Below are 27,257 nucleotides of genomic sequence, written 5' to 3' on the forward strand. Positions count from 1 at the left end.
ATTTTTTGTCACTTCCTCTCGACTTTCGCAATCGCAATCGCGTGTAGATGAGTGAAGTAAAAGCGTGAGATAGCGGTCATAAAATCCGCAAAACCACGACATTAAATTTCGATTTGTGCTCGAAGAATTATAAATAGATAGACTACGATATATTATTAACTATTGATACTGTTTTATTTTTCATTATTCAATCAACTGTATATGATCTAACGCATTCTGACGTCACTCTTTTTCTTGGTATTACGTTTTCATATTAACGAGAAAACATGGTAATTCTGGTCTCATTTTTATTTAAAAAGAATTTTTTTTCATTAAAAATGTTTTATTGTTTTTTCATTTAAAGGAGAAGATTAATCCTAAAACCTTTCTTCTCTAAAATCCATTAGTAGCTGTATATGTGAAAAATATATATTGAAACAGCAGATAGTATATATTTAACCAGAATTTAACGTAATTAAGTAAAGTTCATCCATTCGTGTCTTAATTAATAATCCGACCTTACGGGCCGAAATTCCATAGAGATTTGTAATCGTTGCTCGTCACGAAACTTGCTTAATATAATTCGCCAAGAAATTATCAGCGTAATATGATCAAGGATTATTATAATGGAAATATCTTTTCCGAGAAGAGAAGTTTTCCTCAAGGTAGATTTTCAGAACAGTCCGACCTATTCTTAGCAACGGAGTTTCTTTCACGTTCTTATTTAGAGCCCCTATTGTCTTCCATTGTCGAGGATATCTTTTTGTAGTTTACTTGAGAACGGCACAGTTTCGTCAGACAATCGGTGTCGCTCTTCCAGTATTTTTATCCTCGCAAAAAAGCAGGAGAAAAATAGTTCTTGGTTCATCGACTGTTGCTGGATACATCACGACTGATACTTCGATAGTAAAATATTATTTCGGTTTGGAATCGCGAAAAATATATCAACAGTTTCGGAAAGTCTCTATTTTAAGAGCGACAGACTTCTTGTTTTAGCCCGGATATTTTTTAAATTATCGAGATTATAGTATATTTAAAATATGCATCTAAAATATTTATCGCATTTTTTAAACCTATATTTTTATATGTTTTTTATGTTCGCGGTTTTTTTAGCAATATAACAATATATAGTCATATATAGTCATAATATAGTCAAAAAATATATAAATTAAATAAAAAATTAAATGAAAAACTATATGAAAATCATACATAAAAATTACAAATAAAAATGTGAACGCGATAGTAGAAGACAAGTATATTTCGGTTTGGAATCGCGAAAAATATATCAACACTTTCGGAAAGTCTCTATTTTAAGAGCGACAGACTTCTTGTTTTAGCCCGGATATTTTTTAAATTATCGAGATTATAGTATATTTAAAATATGCATCTAAAATATTTATCGCATTTTTTAAACCTATATTTTTATATGTTTTTTATGTTCGCGGTTTTTTTAGCAATATAACAATATATAGTCATATATAGTCATAATATAGTCAAAAAATATATAAATTAAATAAAAAATTAAATGAAAAACTATATGAAAATCATACATAAAAATTACAAAAAAAATTGTGGACGCGATAGTAGAAGACAAGTATAGAATTCATAGGTAATCATAACAGTTTGCGAAAATTATAAAGGAATTTTATTGGAGATGTTTCCGCGGTGGATTAAACTTGGATGGAAAGAAAGACAGATAAAAAAATCTCTTCGTTTATGATCGAAAGTTTGGATATGAGTTCATCCGAATTGGCAATTACATTCGATTCTTCGAATGAGAATTTCATACAAATCTACGCTAATCCTATATCCAACACACATATATATATACAGGGTGTCCGGTAACTAACGGACCAATGATTACAAGTGGATTCTTTGGGAACGATTTTTCCTCAGCAAAAATGTCGAAAAAGGTCATCATTTTTTACAACTTTCCAATATTTGTCATTATGTATCTTTATAACAAAGCTTCAAATTAAAATTTTATTTTAGTAAACTCTACCTGAAATTAACTGAAGAATGTAATTATGTTAGATTTTAATATAAAATGCTAAAAATATAATTAAATAATTTCAAAATCGTATAATATAATTTATTAATAAATTTATATTTAATATTCTAAAATCCAATCTATTATTAAAAATTTATATAATTTTAGAATATAAATAAATAAAGATAAAGAAATAAATATTGTATATATGTATAAGTATTTTAACTCCAAAACGTTTAGTTTTCAAAAAACCCATTTTTTTTCAATCGCTTATAACTCGAAAATTATTGACTTCTCAACATTTTTGCTAAGGAAAAATCGTCTCCAAATTGGCCCTTAATCATTGGTCCGTTAGTTACCAAACACCCTGTATATATGATTCTCTCTAAACATTGATTTCATCCACTTTGCACGACGAATTGCCATTGGACGACAGCGAAATTCGATAAATTACATTCGTAATTGTAATTTATCGCCCGAGCTCCTCTAATCTAATCTAATCTAATCGATCGCTCTCGGCCTATAAATTGATTCAGAACATAACTAGTCGCTAGCCCATATTCCGAAGAGAATGTACAATTAATTACACCGGTTTAATTGATACTAAGTGCGGAATGAGCCAGCGAAGTATTATGACACGCATCATTCCCTTTGACATGCCTCGATATATCGATCATGTTGCTTTTATTATATATAATGCATCCTATAGTTAATGTATATTAAAATATAGAGACCTCTCCGCTTTTATTGTACTCGCAATTCACCGCGTAATTTACATTAATGATCGTACGTGTACATTAATTGGAAATACTATGTTATTTCAATCGCACGGTAAAACATTTTCGTGCAACGACGAGTTTCTCTCGAAACTTTCGTGAAATATTTATTATTGTTCCGTTCGATCGTATTATTCTGTAAAATAACGCATTCTGTATATAATTGCAATTTATTTCTTTCGACTTACAACATGTAATATAACAGATGGACGTCCGCAGGATTTTTTCCGCATGATTAAAAATTTTATTTGTTTTTTATTCTTTCCTCATTTTTTAAATTCAATTTTTTTATTATTTTATTTTAATATTTTTATATTAAACAAATAAATTCCAGAGTTTATATTCACAAGAAGAACAAATGCTTAATTTTTTTTATTAAATCCAAGGGAGAGACAAATGCCTCCGTTCCTTAATTTTTTATTATTTTGTAATTTTAATATTTTCATATTAAATAAAATTGCAAATAAAGGAGGGACGAATGCTTGACGCCCATCCAGATGGATATTTACCAGATATAAATAAAAACGTATTTTTCGCAGCTATCTCGAAGCGCCTGGGAAGAGTATGAAAGGCACTCGCGATGTCAATTTATTGCAAATGTGGCTTTTATCACGTAAAATATTGTGCATATGTACGCTGTTTGAACATTGTACGAATAGCAAGCATATTAAAAAAGTCGAAGATTAAAACAAATGAAATTATGTTAGTATTTCAGATTAAAAATATTTCAAAGAACGCTTTTTTTTTTTGTAAAAATCTATTCGACAAGTACATATCAAAGAGAAATGTTAAAAAAAATGATACGTTTATATGAATCATATTTCTGTTTGAGGGAAAAGCGAAGCTCTCTCGCGATTATAGGTCAGAGTATGGTCGGCGAGTAAAGTAAATGTAATTATAGTTGTTCCGAGAAGTCTCTCTCTTTCTCTACGTGAACATTTTACGAGACATTCGTTAATGACGAATACGTGTGCAAAAAGAATCGTCGCATTATTAAGTTAGCATTACTTAACTGACGTTTAAGTGACATTAGATGCTGACGCATCGATTTATGCAGCTCGTCGTCGTTTCGACACGTGGAATGTTTTTTTTTTTCGCGGTGAAACTGCAAAAATGTTAGATATGTTTGTACATAAAATTTGCACCTTCACACGGGAAATAATAAATTGCAATGTACATATATACACTCTATTCCTGAGAAAAAAAGAAAGAAAAAGAGAGCTACTGCAGCTGTACCAAGTCACGCATGCGTTGTTGCAAAACTAGCGAAAGTAAAGATTCGCTTTCGTAGCTGTTTATTATTTGTAAGCGTTGCGTATATGCGATCCAATTATAAAAATGCGCGTTAGTGATCGAATTGAAACACGCAGTAGCGAAATTTGTGGTAAAAATATTTTGCATTTATTTTATTGTGTTAAAATATTATAAATGCTAGTGATCAAATTGAAACACAGTAGCAAAATTGGTGTTGAAAATGGTTCCCGTTAAAATTTTTATGTTAAATATTTAACACATATTCATGTGTTGAATTCATTATTTATGTATATTAAAACAACTGAAAAAAGATGTAAAAATAACACAATGTATTTTACATAATAAATATGTTCTTTTGTTAATGACAAAATTTATCTATTAAAATTTGCAGAAAAAATAATGTTGATTTTTTATTTTATAATATAAATGGGAATTAATTCTCGTATTTTAAATTACTTGAAGTTTTGCATTTATTTTGTGTTAAAATATTAACACAAAATAAATGTTAGTGATCGAATTGAAACACAGTAGCAAAATTTGTGTTGAAAATGTTTCCTGTTAAAATTTTGTTAAATATTTAAGACACATTCATGTGTTAATTTAATATATTGCTGTTGTGTTAATTGAACTTAAATATTAAATTAAAACAATTGAAAAAAGATGTAAAAATAACACAATGTACATCTATTTTTAATTTTACACAATAAATATGTTCTGTTTTATTAATGACAAAATTTATCTGTTAAAATTTACAGAAAAAAATGTTGATTTTTTTATTTTATAATATAAATGGGAATTAATTTATTTTAAATTACTTGAAGTTTTGCATTTATTTTGTGTTAAAATATTAACACAGTATATGTGTCCCCGTTTAACATATATCCATATTATATTAACACAAACATTTCTGTGGACCATTTGATGAGGCCTGTATGAAGTTAGCCCCCCATTTTTCGAATTTTAAAATTTTAAAGGTTGTTCCAGGTTGTTCTAGACTTGTTCTAAATTGTTCCAAAAGATCATATTTAAAAAATAAAAATTTTCGCGAAAAATGGAAAAAAACGATTTTTTGACCTAGCCCCCCATTTTTCGAAAATCGAACTTTTAAAGGTTGTTCCAGATTGTTCTAGTTGTTCTAAACATTGTTCCAAAGTGATAATTCCCTAAACAAAATATTTCACGAGATATAATAAAAAAATAGTTTCGTGCGCTAAAACAGTATTTTTACGTTTTCGGCTATAGTTATTATCTCTTAAACACCAAACTGTATATTTTAGCTAAAAACGAACAGAACAACCTGGAACAACTCTCAATTTTGCTAGAACATAATTTTAAAGAGTACTTTACTCTTGGAAATAAACATATTTTTGTTGTTTTTTCGTGTTTTTCGACCGATAACGACGTGACAGCGATCCCAAACTATAGAACAATTACGTACTGGCATAGAACAACTTGGAACAACTCTCAGTTTTGCTAGAACATTATTTTAAAGGGTACTTTACTCTTGGAAATAAACACATTTTTTTTGTTTTTTCATCTTTTTTGCCCGCTAAAGTCGCGATAGCGGTCCCAAACTATAGAACAATTACGTACTGGCATAGAACAACTTGGAACAACTCTCAGTTTTGCTGGAACATTATTTTAAAGAGTACTTTACTCTTGGAAATAAACACATTTTTTTTGTTTTTTCATCTTTTTTGCTCGCTAAAGTCGCGATAGCGGTCCCAAACTATAGAACAATTACGTACTGGCATAGAACAACTTGGAACAACTCTCAGTTTTGCTAGAACATTATTTTAAAGGGTACTTTACTCTTAGAAATAAACACATTTTTTTTGTTTTTTCATCTTTTTTGCTCGCTAAAGTCGCGATAGCGGTCCCAAACTATAGAACAATTACGTACTGGCATAGAACAACTTGGAACAACTCTCAGTTTTGCTAGAACATAATTTTAAAGGGTACTTTACTCTTGGAAATAAACACATTTTTTTTGTTTTTTCATCTTTTTTGCTCGCTAAAGTCGCGATAGCGGTCCCAAACTATAGAACAATTACGTACTGGCATAGAACAACTTGGAACAACTCTCAATTTTGCTAGAACATAATTTTAAAGAGTACTTTACTCTTGGAAATAAACATGTTCTAGTAAAATTGAGAGTTGTTCCAAGTTGTTCTATGCCAGTACGTAACTGTTCTATAGTTTACGATCGCTGTCGCGACTTTAGCGGGCGAAAAAGATGAAAAAACAAAAAAAAATGTGTTCATTTCCAAGAGTAAAGTACCCTTTAAAATGATGTTTTAGCAAAACTGAGAGTTGTTTCAAGTTGTTCTATGCCAGTACGTAATTGTTCTATAGTTTGGGACCGCTGTCGCGACGTTATCGGTCGAAAAACACAAAAAAACAAGAAAAATGTGTTTATTTCCAAGAGTAAAGTACTCTTTAAAATTATGTTCTAGCAAAATTGAGAGTTGTTCCAAGTTGTTCTATGCCAGTACATAATTGTTCTATAGTTTGGGACCGCTATCGCGACTTTAGCGAGCAAAAAAGATAAAAAAACAAAAAAAATGTGTTTATTTCCAAGTGTAAAGTACCCTTTAAAATAATGTTCTAGCAAAACTGAGAGTTGTTCCAAGTTGTTCTATGCCAGTACGTAAATGTTCTATAGTTTGGGACCGCTGTCGCGACGTTATCGGTCGAAAAACACGAAAAAACAAGAAAAATGTGTTTATTTCCAAGAGTAAAGTACTCTTTAAAATTATGTTCTAGCAAAATTGAGAGTTGTTCCAAGTTGTTCTATGCCAGTACGTAATTGTTCTATAGTTTGGGACTGCTATCGCGACTTTAGCGAGCAAAAAAAATGAAAAAACAAAAAAAATGTGTTTATTTCCAAGAGTAAAGTACCCTTTAAAATAATGTTCTAGCAAAACTGAGAGTTGTTCCAAGTTGTTCTATGCCAGTACGTAATTGTTCTATAGTTTGGGACCGCTATCGCGACTTTAGCGAGCAAAAAAGATGAAAAAACAAAAAAAATGTGTTTATTTCCAAGAGTAAAGTACTCTTTAAAATAATGTTCCAGCAAAACTGAGAGTTGTTCCAAGTTGTTCTATGCCAGTACGTAATTGTTCTATAGTTTGGGACCGCTGTCGCGACGTTATCGGTCGAAAAACACAAAAAAACAAAAAAAATGTGTTTATTTCCAAGAGTAAAGTACTCTTTAAAATAATGTTCTAGCAAAACTGAGAGTTGTTCCAAGTTGTTCTATGCCAGTACGTAAATGTTCTATAGTTTGGGACCGCTGTCGCGACGTTATCGGTCGAAAAACACAAAAAAACAAGAAAAATGTGTTTATTTCCAAGAGTAAAGTACTCTTTAAAATTATGTTCTAGCAAAATTGAGAGTTGTTCCAAGTTGTTCTATGCCAGTACGTAATTGTTCTATAGTTTGGGACCGCTATCGCGACTTTAGCGGGCAAAAAAGATGAAAAAACAAAAAAAATGTGTTTATTTCTAAGAGTAAAGTACCCTTTAAAATAATGTTCTAGCAAAACTGAGAGTTGTTCCAAGTTGTTCTATGCCAGTACGTAATTGTTCTATAGTTTGGGATCGCTGTCACGTCGTTATCGGTCGAAAAACACAAAAAAACAAGAAAAATGTGTTTATTTCCAAGAGTAAAGTACTCTTTAAAATTATGTTCTAGCAAAATTGAGAGTTGTTCCAAGTTGTTCTATGCCAGTACGTAATTGTTCTATAGTTTGGGACCGCTATCGCGACTTTAGCGGGCAAAAAAGATGAAAAAACAAAAAAAATGTGTTTATTTCCAAGAGTAAAGTACCCTTTAAAATAATGTTCTAGCAAAACTGAGAGTTGTTCCAAGTTGTTCTATGCCAGTACGTAATTGTTCTATAGTTTGGGATCGCTGTCACGTCGTTATCGGTCGAAAAACACAAAAAAACAAGAAAAATGTGTTTATTTCCAAGAGTAAAGTACTCTTTAAAATTATGTTCTAGCAAAATTGAGAGTTGTTCCAAGTTGTTCTATGCCTAGTACGTAATTGTTCTATAGTTTGGGACCGCTATCGCGACTTTAGCGGGCAAAAAAGATGAAAAAACAAAAAAAATGTGTTTATTTCTAAGAGTAAAGTACTCTTTAAAATTATGTTCTAGCAAAATTGAGAGTTGTTCCAAGTTGTTACTATGCCAGTACGTAATTGTTCTATAGTTTGGGACCGCTATCGCGACTTTAGCGAGCAAAAAAGATGAAAAAACAAAAAAAATGTGTTTATTTCCAAGAGTAAAGTACTCTTTAAAATAATGTTCCAGCAAAACTGAGAGTTGTTCCAAGTTGTTCTATGCCAGTACGTAATTGTTCTATAGTTTGGGATCGCTGTCACGTCGTTATCGGTCGAAAAACACGAAAAAACAACAAAAATATGTTTATTTCCAAGAGTAAAGTACTCTTTAAAATTATGTTCTAGCAAAATTGAGAGTTGTTCCAGGTTGTTCTGTTCGTTTTTAGCTAAAATATACAGTTTGGTGTTTAAGAGATAATAACTATAGCCGAAAACGTAAAAATACTGTTTTAGCGCACGAAACTATTTTTTTATTATATCTCGTGAAATATTTTGTTTAGGGAATTATCACTTTGGAACAATGTTTAGAACAACTAGAACAATCTGGAACAACCTTTAAAAGTTCGATTTTCGAAAAATGGGGGGCCAGGTCAAAAAATCGTTTTTTTTCCATTTTTCGCGAAAATTTTTATTTTTTAAATTTGATCTTTTGGAACAATTTAGAACAAGTCTAGAACAACCTGGAACAACCTTTAAAATTTTAAAATTCGAAAAATGGGGGGCTAACTTCATACAGGCTTTGATGAGACACATGCGATTTTAAATTAAACAGATTCAACTAAATAGATATACGATAAAATTGCATCTCTCTTCAAGATTCTCTTGTCTATTTTGTTTTTATTCAATTTCCCTGACTCTTCCAGACATGCGCTGGAATTATTTTAATGAAAACACTTTCCGGAGTAAACTATCGATGAAAAGTTTGTGTACAATAATTTTCAGTACAACAGAGATAGCGATATATTGCTTATAACTTTGTTAATTAAGGGCTATACGATGTTAAACTTTTAAAGTTAAATTTCCGCAGTGTATTTTCATGCGAAATAATTCCGGATAATTTTCCATTCATAATAAAATAAGAGAATATGTAATATATTCGAATCATTTTGAGCACAATTGTGCAACTGCATACAACGATGCGATTATAATTAATATTATTACGCCTCTCTTGCTCGTGATTTTATTTGAAAATCCGCTTCAGGCGATCGAATTTCCCAATTAAAATTCGAGATTAAATTCAATTTTTTAAATTTTATACATAAACGAAAATATAATATCCTAATGTATGTATATATTTCGTGAATTTTTATATACTTCCATATTTTTATATTACTGCAAAATACACAGAAAAATGATTTTGTCAAAAACAAAATAATTAGTTTATTTTTCTTCTTTTAAGTAACTGTTAGCTTCAACAATGAATTTGAATAAATTTGATGAACTTATAAAACAAGCAAATTTAGTTAATTCTTATAAGCATTTATTTCAATACTATCAAATAAATTATTTATTTGATATAAGAAAATCCTTTTCAAAATAAATAAACATGTATTTGTTTCAAATAAATGATTTATTTGACAATATTCAACTAAATATTCGTTAATTTAACACATTTTTTTCCGTGTAGAATTCTGCTTTGAATTGTATGAATTAAATAACTGCACAGAGAGAATTTATTCTTAGAATTTATCCTGAAAATCATGATAATCGTGGAACAATTGGCAGAATTTTATAAGTTTCTCTGATTAATATTTATAAAAAATATTCACAATAAAATATAAAATGTACATAGTAAAATTTACTATTAAATCAGAAAAACTTTTATATAAAATTCTCCCACGATTACCATAATTTTCCGGGTAAATTCGAAGAGAAAATTCTCTCCGGGCATAATTTGCGAATATTAAAATAACTATTAATTTTATATCGCACTCGAATTTTCTTTCATCTATAAGAAATGAGATTTCAAAGAACTTGAACGCGGCAAAGAGGTATATTTGCAAATTCTTTCACATAAAATCTTTTTTACAGGAGTGCGATTTATTGAAAAACCTGAAAAAAATGTTTTAAAAGAGCATGAAAAACAGAAATGGGAAGATCATACAAATGATCGCGCGAAGGTGCAAAGGTTCGTTAAATGGCAGCATGCCACTTTAGAGCCCGCTGTCGCAATTAGCGCGACCCATCTCTGCGACGCGGACGCTTGTGACGTCACGCGAACGTTTTAGAGAGAGAAAAAAATTGCAGTTTCCCGCCGCGACGTGTCACCGTATGTATATGCGACAATTCGCTCCGTCAAATATAATTAAGTGCGATCGATAAGGAGTGGAAACTTTTTTCGGACCGTTTAATCGTAACTGACGTTATTACATGTAGACATGATAAATGGCGAAATTCAGTTTTTTTTTTTTTTAACTAAAATTTTATCTAACTTTATCAATAAATTTCGCGGTTAATTATTGTACGTAATTATTCATAGTCTTATGCATCATTCATGTATCTCTGCGCAAAGGAGAATTCTTTTCTAAGAATTATGGTGGTAATTGTTCTTTATTAAAATAGTTTGAAGACGTTTCGATATGAGAGTATCTCGACATTTTTATAATTTAATAACATTGTGAAAAGTGGGATCTTAAAAAATATTTTTTAGTTTAATAACATTGTGAAAAGTGGGATCTTTTACGGCGATGTAAATGAACAAAATTGATTAGAACGTTGTGGAAAAGACGAGAAAAGAGTAATTCTATTGAAAACTGTGTAATAATGATTTTCACGTATTTGAAAAGCATCAGACTTTGTGTGCAAGAATTATATTTAATTTTTATTCATACACTGAAAAAAATTATTAAATTAATAAATTTATTTCAATACTGCGCCTAATAAATCATTTATTTGAAACAAATATTTGTCTGTTTGGAGAGAAAAGGATTTTCTTATATCAAATAAATATTTATTCGTATTCAATAATTTTTTTTCAGTGTACCATGACATTTTTATTTCATTTTCCAAAAATTATATTTCCAAATCTGTTTACAAAACATTTGAATTTTCATGAGACTCCTTAATGTAACAAGAATAAAATATGTAATTCACTTTCGCGCGAGTTTCAAATGAATTTATCTTGAAGTTTATCTTTTATTTCTTAAATATTTTTATATTTTAATAAAGTATTAAAAAAATTAAAGCACATATGTTAGAGAGTTTACGAAACATTTATAAATACTAACAGTGGATTATCATTTCGAATTATTATTTTTATACTAATGCATGTCGAGATGTCCTTAGATTATCTTTAATAAAAAAAGTACATATGACGAGATTGTGCAATAAAAATGAAACAACTTAATTATGACAGTCATAGAAAATTTTCTGCACGCAACCTGAGCGTGCAGATAAATATAAATCAATCGTCAGATTGTAATACTCGATGAGACAAAGAGGGGGAAAATCGTTCGCAATAGGATTATTAGTTGCACCTCTCTGTAGGTCATCGCAAAGCCCGTGATGAATATCTTTTAATAAGCAACGTGACCTGTTTATCTATAATAACGCACACACAGGAAGATGTGTTTTCTTGTTAAAAACGGTCCTCGTTAAAATTTTTGTGTTCAATATTTAACAATATTGCTGTTGTGTTAATTAAATTTAAATGTTAAATTATTAAAACTGAAAAAAGATGTAAAAATAACACAATATGCATCTATTTTTAATTTTACACAATACATATATGTTCTGCTTTATTTAGTGATAAGATTTACCTATAAAAATTTACAGGAAAAAATGCTGATTTTTTATTTTAAAATATAAGTGGGAATTAATCTAAAATTAACAAACATTTTTAGTTAATTTTTATATTAAAACTATGTATTTTTTTATTTAAAGTTTTGCATTTATTTTATGTTAATATATTAACACAGTATTTGTGTTATAACATATATTCATATTATATTAAATTAACATAAAAATTTCTGTGGACCGTTTGAGATATGTAATAGCTGCACTGTAAAAAAAATTTGTTAATTTGACTAGACCTGTCAAATAAATATTATTTTGTTAATTGAACATATAAAAATATTTAAATTAAATGTAACATATTAAATCTAACAAAACGTATATTTGACTTAAATACTATATGTTTATAATTAACATTAAATTAACATTAAATACTATTAACTGCCTAATAAATCATTTATTTGAAACAAACAATATTTGTCTGTGTTTTGAGAAAAGGATTTTCTTATATCAAATAAATATTTATTCGTATTCAATAATTTTTTTTCAATGTACAATGGCATTTGGAAATATAATAATTTTTCTGGAAATCTGGATTTAAATACTAATTAACATTAAATACATATAACTAACATTAAATACTATATGTTTATAATAAACAAAATAGTGATTTAGTTGAAAGGTTTAATCAAGTTAACAAATTTCTTTTACAGTGTGTTAAACGTAACACAAATTTCAACTGTGTGTATATCTACAATGCGCTGAGTTGCTTTCATCAACGACGCGAAAATCGCTGATGCATCTCTCTCTCGCACGTAACACAATAGTAACAGAATTTTACGCAACTTAGGTAAAGCCTTCACCCGCGTCAAAGTGATACGAGAGCAAAGCTGATGCTACAAGAGAGTGGTTGATTGTTTCAGCTGCGATAAGAGGAATTTCCTTTCTTCCCTTTGAACGCATCCTGACGATAAGATGCTGCAGAAAAGAAACCGCGTTTGTCGACGAATCTAGATAACATCGCCGGAACTTGCGTAAAAGCGTTAAAACTGTTAATTTTAGTGGAAAGTTTGATGTAACGTAGAATTTTTTTGGATGCTGCATTCCTACTCGATTTTTTTAACTAATAGATTTTATATAGATATTCATGGATGATGCATCTAAAATGGCGGGAAAATGTCTCGCGGAATTTCCTTATATATATCCCATACAGCACAAAATATAAATGTTTTTAAAAAATATTTCTAAATATTTCTATAAAATATATTCCATAAAAACATTTTAAAATAATTTAAAAAATTTTTTGTGATAACATTTTTTAGAATATTTTTAAAAATGTTCTTCTTTATCGCTTAGATAATTTCTTAAATATTTGATACATATTTTTGAAATATTTAGATATATATAGTTTAAATCTTTATTTCTGAAATATTTCTAAAAATATTTTTGAAACATAAAAAAACGGATATAGAAACATTTTAAAATATTTTCGAGAATTATTTTATCTTTTATATAGAAAAGATTTTAAAAATATTTTGTGTTGTATGGAATATGTAATATATTACAAAAAATATGTAAAATTACATAAATATACGTAATAAATGTAAAATTACCCAATAAATAATGAAAAAATATACAGTTTCATGTAATTTTACACGTATTTTATTTATGTAACTTTACATAAATACTTTTTATTGTAATTTTATATTCTATTTTTTTTCAGTGTATAAAGGAAAGACTTTGTTTTGCACAATTGACAAGTTCACAGGTGATGATGATGATTTGACGGGAACCGGGAAGAGGAGAAGGCTTTCACTGAACTATTTTTCCGCGATTCTCGTTGTGGACGCACAATAGGTTGTTCCACCGAGAATCGGTGCATTTCATAACGGGTCCATTCTTTGCAAACACGAGCAGATGTTAGGAAAGTAAAATGCAAACTTCGTTCCGGCCGTTCGCACGACACACGGAGGAAATGGGGACTTCCTGTGCGGAAATTCGCGATCCTCGAGACGGGAAGCCCGAGGGAGAACGCGAGTGAAGTTGGAGGAACAGCTGAGCGAACAATTACGGTACACGAATATTACAATCTTACATGGGCAAGCAACGTTCCGTAAAATACCAAATGAGATCAAATTTTCGATAATGCGATGTAAAAACATTTTATCTGACAGTGAAAAAAAGTTTTTGAAAATATTCTAAAAAATGTTATCACAAAAAATATTTTTAAAAGTTTTTGAAAATATTCTAAAAAATGTTATCACAAAAAATTTTTTAAATTATTTTAAAATGTTTCTGAAATCATTTTAAAATGTTTTTATGGAATATATTTTATAGAAATATTTAGAAATATTTTTTTAAAACATTTATATTTAAATTGTAATCTATATAATTTATAATTTAAATTATAATTTATATTTCAATATATATTTATATTTATTGTTTTATATTTTAAATTATTATAATTTAATGATATTTAATTTTTGAATTCTCTAACTTTACAGCTAAACTTGAAATAAATAATTAATTTCAACGAAATTTTTTTTGTTTCATATGTCATGTATTTTAACTTTCTAGATTGTGTAAAAGTATCTATATATTATTTTTTAGATTAATTCAGAAAGATAAATTTAACATATCGAGCAACGAGAATTGCATATCAAATATACTTGTTTAGAGAAAATTTGTACATAGATATAAGCAAATAATTAAAGATAAATAAAAGATATTTGTCTCGATATTCGCTAATTGTAATTTATAACCTGAGCTTGAAATAAATAATTAATTTCAAAAAAATCTTTTTTTCGTATATAATGTCATATGTATTTTAACTTCCTAGATTCTGTGAAAGTATCAATATAATATTATTTAAATAATTCAGATTAATTCAGAAAGATAAAAACATATCGAGCAACGAGAATTGCATATCAAATATACTTGATTGGAGAAAATATGTACACAGACATGAACCAATAATTAAAGATAATTAAAGATAAATAAAAGATATTTCTCTCGATATATCGCGCAACAACGGTAATTAAAATAAATTAATTTGAAAACTAATAGAGAACAGATTTATATCTTGTAAAAAGAAGTTATTTTGTATCGATAAATATCTTCGCGATATATACATATATACATCAGATTTCATTACGATAAATCATTAATTTCTAATAAAATAACTTTTCCTTCTCACATTATTGCAAAATACAAGAGCAAATACATCTTCTTCAGACAAAATCTACATATATGAATTTTTTTACTCCAAAATAGAATTACCAGAAGATTTATTTATATTTTATTATCTTCTCCCCCGTAGATATATATTACGGTAACTTCTCGGGTTTTCTTTTCTAAGAAAAGTTTCTTGTCCAAAAAAAAAAGATCGTTGAAACATCGGAAGAACAATTCCTACAATTCCACAGAGTGAACAATGCGCTCTGGGGCGTTTTATCCGAGGTATCAAAGTGTGAGAATCTCGCGGAAGTCTCAAAGAAGAGACGAATAAAAGAATTTATCTCGAAATACGCTCCGGTTAGACGAAGGTGCGCCGTCGAGCGTTAAGGAAATAAAAAAGGTAGTGGACACGCCTGGAATGCGGACTATTTCTGGACATTCCGCGAAGAACTCGTCACTATCGTTACAAAAAAAATCGGTTCCTGGTTGAGCTAAGCTTAGACACGTGCTCCGATGCACCGATTTTGGTCCAAATGTAGAGAGAATCGTCGGAAAAATTAATAAACCTTGTTTATCTTCGTATTGAATTTATATCACAATTGCAAAATTATTATAAAATTGTTTTATTATTATATATATATATATATAATTATATTTCAGAGTGTCCAGCAGACTCGATGAAAAAAATTCCCTGACTTTTTTTCTCCAAGACCAGAAATTAATTTTTTTCTTGATTTTTTAGTATTATTATAGTCAATATAAAATAGTCATATTATATATAGTCAATATGTAATAGTCAAATTATATATTTTTTCAAATATATAATTTTTTAAATATCTATATGATAAATTAATTAAATGTTAAATCATGAAATTTTTTGAGATATTTTTGTCAACAATGAATTTATTTAAATAATCATCTTTTTTATTATTATATCAAATTTTTTAGTTTTGTCTCTGTCAAACACATTGAAAATAAAATAACACGACGATGAAAATATAAATTATTTAAATTAAAACTATTTAAATAATCATCTTTTTTATTATTATATATCAAATTTTTTAGTTTTGTCTCTGTCAAACACATTGAAATAAAATAACACGACTATGAAAATATAAATTAACGAATTCGCTGTATAGATGAATCGATTTTTAACAACACAGAAAATTAGCATACTGGTCAAGGAAAAGTTATATTTATTTAATAAAAAATTTCAAATTATTGAGATATTTTTCCCTGACAATTCCAGATTTATAAAATTCCTCGACAATGCCCGGTTTTTCAGATTTCCCTGACTATCGCTAGACACCCTGTTTATAACAATTGCAAAATAATTTTATTACTACATACAATTATATTTTACCTTTTTTTATATTTTTTCCTCGAAAATCCAAGTCTTTTCGTTTATTATAAAATTATTTTAATCAGCGAAATACTGAGGCAGAAGTTTGTTATGACGAAATGGGTAATTATTTCGAAACATTTAGCGGAGCGAAGCTTTACGAAAACAAGAGGGAATCATTTCATTGCCGTAAATCTCCCTCCTCTTTCATGTTTACGTAAGCTCTCATCGATAGTATGCGAAATCATCAACAATGGAATCGCTTATACAATCCCGTCGATTCGCTCTAATGAAAGGACCGAAACGTTCGCGTAATTTCCGCAAGCACTAATTGTCCCATCAGAAATTGCATGATTAGTTACGATATTCGAGGTGTACTCTCTAATTACGGAGCACTATCGGCGGTGGAAAATATTTCTCGATTACACACGTGTTGTCGCGTCGATGCAATTTCATATGCGGCCTCTCCTTCTTTCTCTCTCTCTCTCTCAATTTTTTTCCGATACGCTCTATCGACTGAATATCGCGCATAACCGGTTATGTTGCGCAGTCGTCGCGAACAATACGCACTGGTTCGTCAAGGTGCAACAACGTGCAATGAGTCATAAAAATGTAAAACGGAGTAAAAAAAAAAATACGACCTCGATCCTGCCAGGATTCGAACCTGGAATCTTCTGATCCGTAGTCAGACGCGTTATCCGTTGCGCCACAGGACCATCTGATTACGAAATAGTGCTAAACGACTTATCAAGGGGTAGGAAACTCGAGAGTTTGATAATATTTAATTGTAGATAATAATATATGAAATATAATAATGACCATAAATAATAATAAATAAAAATAATAATTCCATAATTTTTCACGTGTAGAACATCCTATATTCCTACAAAATATGACATTTCTTTATTATGTAGGGTTGGGTAAGTTAATGATTTTTTTTTAAACTAAGTTAAATTAAAGTTAGTTGCTTATAAAATTAATTTAGTTAAGTTAAAAGTTGTATGAACAAAAAATTAACTCAGTTCGAGTTAAGATTAAATTAACTGAAGTTAAATCTCAAAAGTTAATTTTTAAAAACATTATTTATATTAAATTAGAATTTCGTTTGTTAATTATTTTAAAGTTTATAATAACAAATAACGAAGAAATTTTTATTTTTATATAAAAATGTATTTTTTGGTAATTACAATTGATGACAAATAAACATAAAAATTATAATAATACTTTAATTTAAAAATACGTTTATAATTTATAAAAAAACAATAATGCGATATTCAGAGATAAAAAATCAACTTAAGAAAAAAAGTTAATAAGGTCAAAAATTAACTAGTTGAAGTTAAGAATTAATACATTTTAAATTAACTAAACTAAGCTTAAAAGTTATTACCTTTATGCGTGCATTATTTTGTTAATTTTTTTCATATGATTTCATTCATTCTGAACAGCAAATATCAATCATTATATAATATACATAAATAAGCATAAATGGGGTATAAAATTGAAGTGACCGAATGTCCTAGTTTTCGAGGACATGTCCTTTTTCGACGTCCTTCAGGATTTTCAGATCTGACCTAGTTTTGTGTTTATAGTTTGCGACGAAAGATTTCAAATATATTGCTACACTGAAAACAAAATTTGTTAAATTAACAAATATTTATTGTTAGTTCAATACTGTCAAATGAATCATTTATTTGAAACAAATCAATATTTATTTGTTTTGAAAAGGATTTCTTATATCAAATAAATATATATTTCATATCAAATCAATATTATTAGTTTCAAATAAATTATTTATTTGACAGTATTGAAATAAATACTTATAAGCATTAAATAATTTTTTTCAGTGTACTGATAACATTTCGAAATTAAGTAATCAGATGGTTCTGTTAATCAGCTTTATTTTATAATAAATTCTATTCATAAACGTAATCTCAAAATTAAAAAAAGAGTGAATAATCTATCTCTGAACAAAAAAGAGAAACTATGCAGTCAATAATTAATATATACATAGTTTCTATCTTGTAGAAAGTATAAATATCTTAATTCCTTTCGCGCTGTCATTCATCCGGAATATTTATCAATCGCCGCAAGAATAAACTGAGAGTGGGAGAGAAAAAAGGAGAGCATATATAATTTATCTATTATTTCACATGTATGGCCGCATATATTATGTAGTGACGCCAAGAATATAATAATAGACGTAGTTTAGGTTCCGATATATCGGACGCTCTAATTATTATTACCTCGTGTCTTTTTATTCGAATTTGCAACTTTAACGATAAACTAAAAATAACCGAGCAAGGATTATTATTATAAATATCTCAAATGTGCGTGGTGTAAGTCTGATAATTTCGTCGCTCGCTCGTTTTATGTCCAAATATATCCGTCCGTCTCTCGCTCCTTTATAAATTTCGCGAGGGATCCCTTTCCTTTCTCTTCCCTTCGCGAGAGGCGAATATTTCACGGACACGTTGAATTGCCTTCGCGCATCGATCTTGGGGAAAATCGCTCGTTTTCGCGGCGCGCACCATCACATAAAACGTTTCGTTTAGTCGAACGTACACTGTAAAAAAAAAATTGTAATATTACATTAAAAAAATTACATAAATAATAAATGTAAAATTATACAACAAATAATGAAGAGATATACATTTTCATTATTTATCGTGTAATTTTACACTTATTATTTATGTAATTGTACATATTTTTATGTAATATTACATATTTTTTTCCAATATATGTATATATGTTATATTATATATTTATAATATAATATAACATATATTATATATATTTTTTGATAGATATGTTTGATGTGACGTGTACACTGTAAAAAATATGCAATATTACATTAAAAAAATATGTAATAAAATTACATAAATAATAAATGTAAAATTACACAACAAATAATGAAGAGATATACATTTTCATTATTTATCGTGTAATTTTACACTTATTATTTATGTAATTGTACATATTTTTATGTAATATTACATATTTTTTTCCATATATGTATATATTTATATTATATATTTATAATATAATATAACATATATTATATATATTTTTTGATAGATATGTTTGATGTGACGTGTACACTGTAAAAAATATGTAATATTACATTAAAAAAATATGTAATAAAATTACATAAATAATAAATGTAAAATTACACGACAAATAATAAAGAGATATATATCGTGTAAAATTTTATACTTACTATTTATTTAATTTTACATATTTTTATGTAATATTACATATTTTTTCCATATATGTATACATGTTATATTAAATACTAATATTATATTATATATTTATAATATAATATAATATACATTATATACATTTTTTGATGTGACATTAATTTATCGATACATCGAGACTGACAAAGATAATCATGAAAATTACAGCAACCTGTTATTTACATTTAATCGTGATTGATTATAATGACATTAGAGTAGGATGTGATTTTTTTCGCATACAAAGATGATAAAATGGGATTCCATTTATCGCGATATCGGTGATATAATAGGAGGAACGCACCCATTTTCTCCGGAAGTGCGGTGAGATGTGTATACGAGCGGCATTGTTTCTCGCGATTCATCTTCGTATATATTGTACATATATATTATACATATACATGCATATATCGAACGAGTTCGAGCGTGTTCCGGTTCTCGAAGTTCTCGATAGCTGTGTTCGACGCGTGTCATGTTTTTTAACGAACGTGCACAACAGTCGGTCGACAACGGTAAATCAATACGCGATGTAATTTTCAGAGAAAATCCCTCTGTAATGAAACGCGAGCCAAGAGAGAGAAAGAAAAAAAATCATAAATGTATTTTCAATATTTATAGAGAGATTTAATCGTCTCGGTTATTTCCGGTATATCTTTTTCATTGCAAATTCTAATAAAAGAGATGATAATCGGAACATCCAATACCGAAAGTTTATAATAGAAATATGCAAGTGACAAAGTTTATAATTATATTTCTCACATCGTTGCGAAATAATAATCTGCACATTACTATACATATATATTGAATAAAAAAATTATTAAATTAATAAATTTTATTTTAATACTGACAAATAATTTATTTGAAACATAAATATTTTTTCACATCAAATCAATAGGTATTATTAGTTTCAACTAAATGAATTTATTAGGTGGTGTTGAAATAAATATTTATTCGCATTCATTAAATTTTTTTTTTCAGTGTACGTTAGAAGAGAAAAATCAGATTTTTGTCAAGATCGATTTATTTTATATTTAAGTGTTTCCTTTTGTTTAAGATCATATTTACTAAATATAGATTTTATATTATCCTTTTACTTTTAAGACGGTAAAACATCAAAGTTTATGAAGGAAATCCCATCGGGTTTTTCTTTTCCTTTCTTCTTTTTTTATTGAATAATAACTCTATAAATTATACGGAAGGAAAAGTCTACGGTTATGCGTGACGCGGACGAAATATAAGGATAATCACATAATTTCATAGTCTACGGTACAACGCCATTTCTTTTATGTAACAATGTAAATACACTGATTGTGAAAAAAAAATTGTAAGCTTGAGTAAACCTTTCAACTAAATTCCTATTTTGTTAAAGCAACATATATTAGTATTTAAATCAAATATACGTTTTGTTAGACTTCTATTAATTTAATATCAATATATCTTTCAATTAAACAAACTAACATTTCGTTAAAGAGTTTAATCAAGTTAACCAATTTTTTTTCAGTGCAGCGAGCGACAAAAAAAATAAAGGATTAGCGCAGAACTTCTCCTTTTTCCTTTTTTTCGCCGCCTACATAAAAGCGGAGTCGATAAGCGCGCGCGACTGTATTTACGTCGCGGTATGTCACGTTAATAGCTGGGCGCGATAGTGACGTAAAACTCGCCGACTTGTCAAACATACGTCAAAAATTCCGAACTGTCAAATTCAGTTCGCGGGAAGAAAAATCATATAATTCGACACTTACGATTAGCCGCGGGGAAATTTGGCGCGTCGACGATGTCACCCCGTGCGTTGATCGTCCTCCAAGAGAGAGAGAGAGAGAGACAGGAGAGTGTCCGCACGTTTTATATCCTCGCAAATTGCACACCGTGTCGTAAAGATGCGCGACGAGAGCTTCGATTCCGCGATCGCGAGCGACGCGAATCACGTGGATCACATCCTCGCGCGTGTCTCGCTCAGAGAAGCGCGAACGCGGCCGAAACACGCTGCGTACCTCCGCGGACCGTCGTCGCACTCGCCATTTTGATTCGCACTGACTGTTGTTTCGTCGCGAGGTGTCCTGCGCGACGCGGCGCGACGCGCATGCGCGTGACAGGTGGCTGCCCGGGTGTCAAACCACGCCACCCCCACCGCCGCAGGTGACGGCGAACTCTCGTGTTACCTGGTCTGCTCTCTGTCTTACCGACTAGAGAGCCAGTGTCTCTCAACTCATCAATCGATATTATGTCAAAAATCAGGGTTCGGTAAACAGTAGAAAAATTTGTTTTCTTGTTAAAAATTTAACTATAAAGATGAGATAAAAAGATCTAAATTCATCTTAGATAAGATGAAGATGATTTTGTTTTAAATATATATGTATAGATAAAAAATAAAATTATATGGCGATTCATCTAGATAATTTTAAGATAATATTATTTTTAAGATTGTTTATGTAAACACAGTTTTATAAAAAAAAAATGTAAATTATAAAAAGGATATAAAAATATATGTATTCATATTTTTATTTATAAACTTTTTAAATCATTTAGTAAAGATAATACTATTTTTCATCTAAGATGCAGATATAGATAATACATATTATTATTTATTTAAAGATAAGATGACGCCAAAGTTTCATCTAGATAATCATCGATATAATTTTATTTAGGTAACAACAAACAATGAAAATACGTAAATAAGCAAATCACTATATTATAAATTTATTGCACTCGAATAATCAAATTCGATGATACTGCATTGTATTTCGAAAAATGAAAAGTTTTCATTCTATTATAGAGAATGTTATCGAGAACCGTCATTCTGAATAAATTTGAATGATTGTCACTAAATAAATAATAAAAACTAACAATATTACCGATCGTTGGCTGTAAAGGTACTCACGAATGTTTCAATTTATCCAGTCGCTATTATTACTTTATAAATTTTTAATGTATCAGTTGTTGGTATTATGCCAATAAATTAATCACAATTCAATTTAAATAATTATAAATAATTTTAAAATCGAATTCAACTTTAGAAAAATGTAAAACAAAACAAATATGAATATTAGAAATAAAGAAAAATAAAATATTCCCCATTAATGAAAAGGATGACGTATGTAAGTCGCATAATTTTAATATCGAATAAATTGTTTTTTCTGCGATTGTTGCATATTTACCTAAATTATAATATTAAATATTATTAAAAATTAAAAAAAAAAAAAAAAAAAAAGATGGCCCATGGGGGGATCGAACCCACGACCTTCGCGTTATTAGCACGACGCTCTAACCAACTGAGCTAATGGGCCTTCTTACTAGGGGCTATCCGTGACAGTATTTTCTGTACAACTGTGACATTCACTTGCCAAAATAATATGCTTGGAAAAAAGCAAAATAAATCGAACCCTCGTCTTTCGCTAAACTTTCAGAACGATGCTCTAACCAACTGAGCTAACAGACCATATATATAATTAGCTAATTTTCTAATCAATACTTATTTTTAATACTCGGAATTTTTTTATAAAAATTCAATTTTACGAATAGAAATGTATGACAAACTTGCAATTAGTTAAAAGATTTAATTTATTTTCATGGATAAATTTTATCAATATCATTACAAGATTCTCTATATAATTAAATGGATTTATTTCCCATGGCTAAACAATTCTTTATCGATGCATAAAAATTATTTAAATTAACTATTTATTATTTAAATAAATTATTCATATTATTAAAATATATTATTTAAATTTATTCTTTCTTATCAATGAATAAAAAAGAATAAATGTAAAAAAAAAAAATTACGTATTTAAAAATAATTACGTGTAATTACTCGTTTCTTTAAATAGTATCTTTTCCAACGTATCGCGCGAAATTATATGTTCCTACTGAACTCGAAGATATATTATCGTCGAGGTTGTTTGTGAAACGAGAATATATTATATCTTTTCCTCTTTTTTTTATCTCGCCAAGACTGATAATGACGTTAATCCGTCACCTCCCGAACACACGAGGACGGCCGTCCTCGTCCGAGAACTCTTTTGCGTAAAGAGTTCGTGAACCCTATATCGATTCCAACTATTCATAGAAAAGACACAGGAACGGTCAATGGACTGCAGTTCGCTTCGATTGATATATGCATTACGTAGAGGGTTAAAAGCAAGTCTATAACTGACTTCCTTCTTTCGCAACTTATATATAAAGTGCAAATTGGTCGAACGTCAACGTGTATGTATATGTCGCAAGGGCATCGCTGTAAAATCGAAAAGCTGCCCTTCGAGGATACCTAGATGCGTTATTAATCAGGATGCAATTTATAATTCATAAACTCGTACGTTGAAAAAAAATTATTCAATAATTATGCCTAATAAATTATTTATTTGAAACAAATATTATTTTAAATAAATTATGATATATATGATAAATCAAGGTATTTTTATATAAATAAACAATTTGTAACTGTCCTTCGAGGACACCTAGATGCGTTATTAATCAGGATGCAATTTATAATTCATAAACTCGTACGTTGAAAAAAAATTATTCAATATTTATTTCAATAATTATGCCTAATAAATTATTTATTTGAAACAAATATTATTTTAAATAAATTATAATATATATAAATCAAGGTGTTTTCATATAAATAAACAATTTGTAGCTGTCCTTCGAGGGCACCTACAGATGCATAATTAATTATAATGCAATTTATAATTCATAAACTCGTAAACTGAAAAAATTATTAAATTTGAATAAATATTTATTTCAATGCTGCCTAATAAATCATTTATTTTAAACAAAGAAGTTATAATATATATACTGAAAAGTTTGTTAAATTAACAAATATTTAGTTCTATATATGTTCAAATGAATCATTTATTTGAATGTGTTAAAGTAAATATTTGTTAATTTAACAAACTTTTTTTCAGTGTATAAATATTATTTTTTACATCAAATTAGTATTATTAGTTTCAAATAAATAATTTATTTGGCGCAGTATTGAAATAAATATTTATTCAAATTTAATAATTTTTTAGTTTACTAATTTCTTAGTTTATTAATTAATCCGAATCCTTTCTCTTAAATAGATGTATGTTAAAAATTAAAAAGATTTTCTTATCAAGATAACGACAAGTTAACGTGAGATTCTAAAAATAATAATGCATTTTTTTCAACTTGTAATGTAAGAAAATATTGTCGCAAATTTGCAATTATTCATATAAAATTTGGAGCGGAAATAATAAATCTCATAAATATATACATTTAAATAGATAGGTCGGTTGTATTGTGTAAAGAAGAAGAGAAACGTCAAAAGAATATGTCACCAAGAATATTACACAAATATTAAAAAGGAAAGGTGCGAGTTTTCATAAAGTCCGAATGTCTGACATTAACATTATATGGACCATGAATTATAAAATTTATACGTATTTTGCGTCATCTACGTAGTTGCACGAAATGTATTGGGAAATCATTATGATGTGTGAATAACGTGAGAATGTAATCGGAATAATAAATTTAAAGAAAAAAATTGTCTCTCCGGCAATAAAACGTTTCAACAGAAGATATAATATTGCTAAAACTTCCTGTTTTTTTTTTGCAAGCATTTCAACATAAATTTTATAAAAATATTTTATATTGGTTCAAATTTTATGAGACAATAGAACCAAGATGTCACATTCTTCGCTTTATTTTATAATAAATAGTTGCAAAATCTGTAATGTATGCAAAATAAAAAAGAAAATAACTCAATGTATTTTTTCTTTTCTTTTGCTTTCAGAATGTGTGGAGACAAGCATATATGTGACTTAATGCTATGATTATATCTACATGTTTACGATTTTACAACGTTTCTCAACGTTCCTCATTTGCATGTTTTGTGTCTGCAGCCGAATTATAAATTTCAATCTTTGAAATGAGAAATTTTTTCAAGTTTATTTCCATCTTTGAAATACGTTTTGATGAAAAATTTTATCTGCAAAATGATTAATTTTATCTGTACGTATCATTTGAAGAGAACGCGTACTTGATTTTTTAAATTTATATATTCCAAAAAAAGAGAACACTTGTAAAAGTCTGCGAGATAATACGGCTTATCACAGCTGTGTTTGCTATTTTCATCTGGCTCTATTTTGTGCTGTAAGTCTCTTAGAAATCGCTTTAATTAAGTAGCATATACGTTTTTTAATAATTTTTAATAAATGGAATTTAAAATATTGTATAAAGTAAATAATAAAAAATCTAAAAAAAAGAAAAAGTTTAAATTATTATTTTATGAATTAAGAATAAGACCAACGAGAAAAATATTATTGCTGTGACATGTTAACGAGCTAATATATCTTCTTGTATCATTACACGAACATCTTATACTTTTTAAATAAATTCCGTTGCGTCTTGCATTGCTAATATTTTTCTAAACTTAAAAATAAAAATTACATAACATTTTTTTCTAAATTTTTTTTAGGAGGATTTTGTTAGAAAAATCTTTTATTTTTCACAAATGTGGTTTTTCATCGAAGAACACGATTAGAACGAAAACACCATATTATACGCATATATATATAACACATCGATTTTGAAAATAAAAAAATATATTAACAGCATTTTATCTCAGCCAATGCTTGCGTTTCTTGGAAAACATGATTCTCTGAATAAATGGAGGGACGCGTTGACCGCAAAAAAATATCGTCTTACGTTCTATTCAGGATTTACATGTATAGAGACTTAATGTGCACTTATCGATCGATAAATGTTACGACCGAAGAGAATCAATAAATTGGAACACACTGTCCCGAGGTGGCCGCTTGTAATATCTCATGTGCAGAAGAATAAATATGATAAAAAAATATTTAATCGCGAATTATATATATAATATATATAAATACGCGAGCTCTCATAATAATAATAAAACGGTCCACAGAAATTTTGGTGTTAAATTAACATAAATAAAGACACAAATACTGTATTAATATTTTAACACGAAATAAATGCAAAATTTCAAATAAATTTTGTGTAAAATTTAACATATTTTTAATGTAAAAATTTAAAAAAAATATGTTAATTTTCGATTTTATCATCCTCACTTATATTATAAAATAGAAAATTAACATTTTTTCCTGTAAATTTTAACAAATAAATCTTGTCACTAATAAAGCAGAACATATTTATTGTGTAAAATTAAAAATAGATACACATTGTTAACTTTATAATTATTTTTATATTTTTTTCAGTTGTTTTAATAATTTAACATTTAAGTGCAATTAACAAAACAGTAATATGTTAAATTAACACATAAATGTGTTAAATATTTAACACAAAAATTTTAACAGGGGCCGTTTTTAACAAGAAAATACAATATATATATTTTATAAATTAAACTTCGGCTCGTATACAATTAAAATATGTGATATAATAAAAGGCCAACTTAACGAGCTTATATGCTATTAATTGAAAAATTTATTTATTAATTTATTGTATTAATATATTGTAAGATACAGATATCGATTTGTTTTTTAAAAAAGTACACATTGTGATTATGTTAAGTAAAAAGAAATAATTTTTTTAAAAAAAGTGTTATGTTCGTGACAAAAAATGTCGTTACATAATATAACAGCATCTGACGCTCTAACTCATGCCAACAAACATGAATTTTGTACTGCGTTCGTCATATA

At 28.3% G+C, this 27,257-nt stretch overlaps 1 protein-coding gene and 2 non-coding genes across 5 annotated transcripts in view; all 3 read right to left on the minus strand.

The window, feature by feature from the left end:
• Window positions 1–27,257, minus strand: part of LOC114937501 (uncharacterized) — a 67,352-nt gene that overhangs the window by 14,474 nt on the left and 25,621 nt on the right. The window contains exon 1 of one of the 3 annotated variants that reach the window (XM_085485132.1): window positions 21,357–21,417. The exons of the other annotated variants lie outside the window; for them this stretch is intronic. The gene's annotated coding sequence lies outside the window, so the exon portion shown is untranslated. Of the gene's footprint in view, window positions 1–21,356; window positions 21,418–27,257 lie in introns of those variants that run through there. 3 annotated transcript variants of the gene reach the window in all.
• On the minus strand, window positions 17,022–17,094 carry TRNAR-ACG (transfer RNA arginine (anticodon ACG)). Its single transcript has one exon. It is a non-coding gene; the product is annotated as a tRNA-Arg (tRNA).
• Window positions 22,825–22,898, minus strand: TRNAI-AAU (transfer RNA isoleucine (anticodon AAU)). The gene has a single exon. It is a non-coding gene; the product is annotated as a tRNA-Ile (tRNA).

This window comes from Nylanderia fulva, unplaced genomic scaffold, assembly GCF_048542155.1.
Source record: "Nylanderia fulva isolate GAGA-0341 unplaced genomic scaffold, ASM4854215v1 Scaffold34, whole genome shotgun sequence".
In the NCBI taxonomy this organism is placed as follows: Eukaryota; Metazoa; Arthropoda; class Insecta; order Hymenoptera; family Formicidae; genus Nylanderia; species Nylanderia fulva.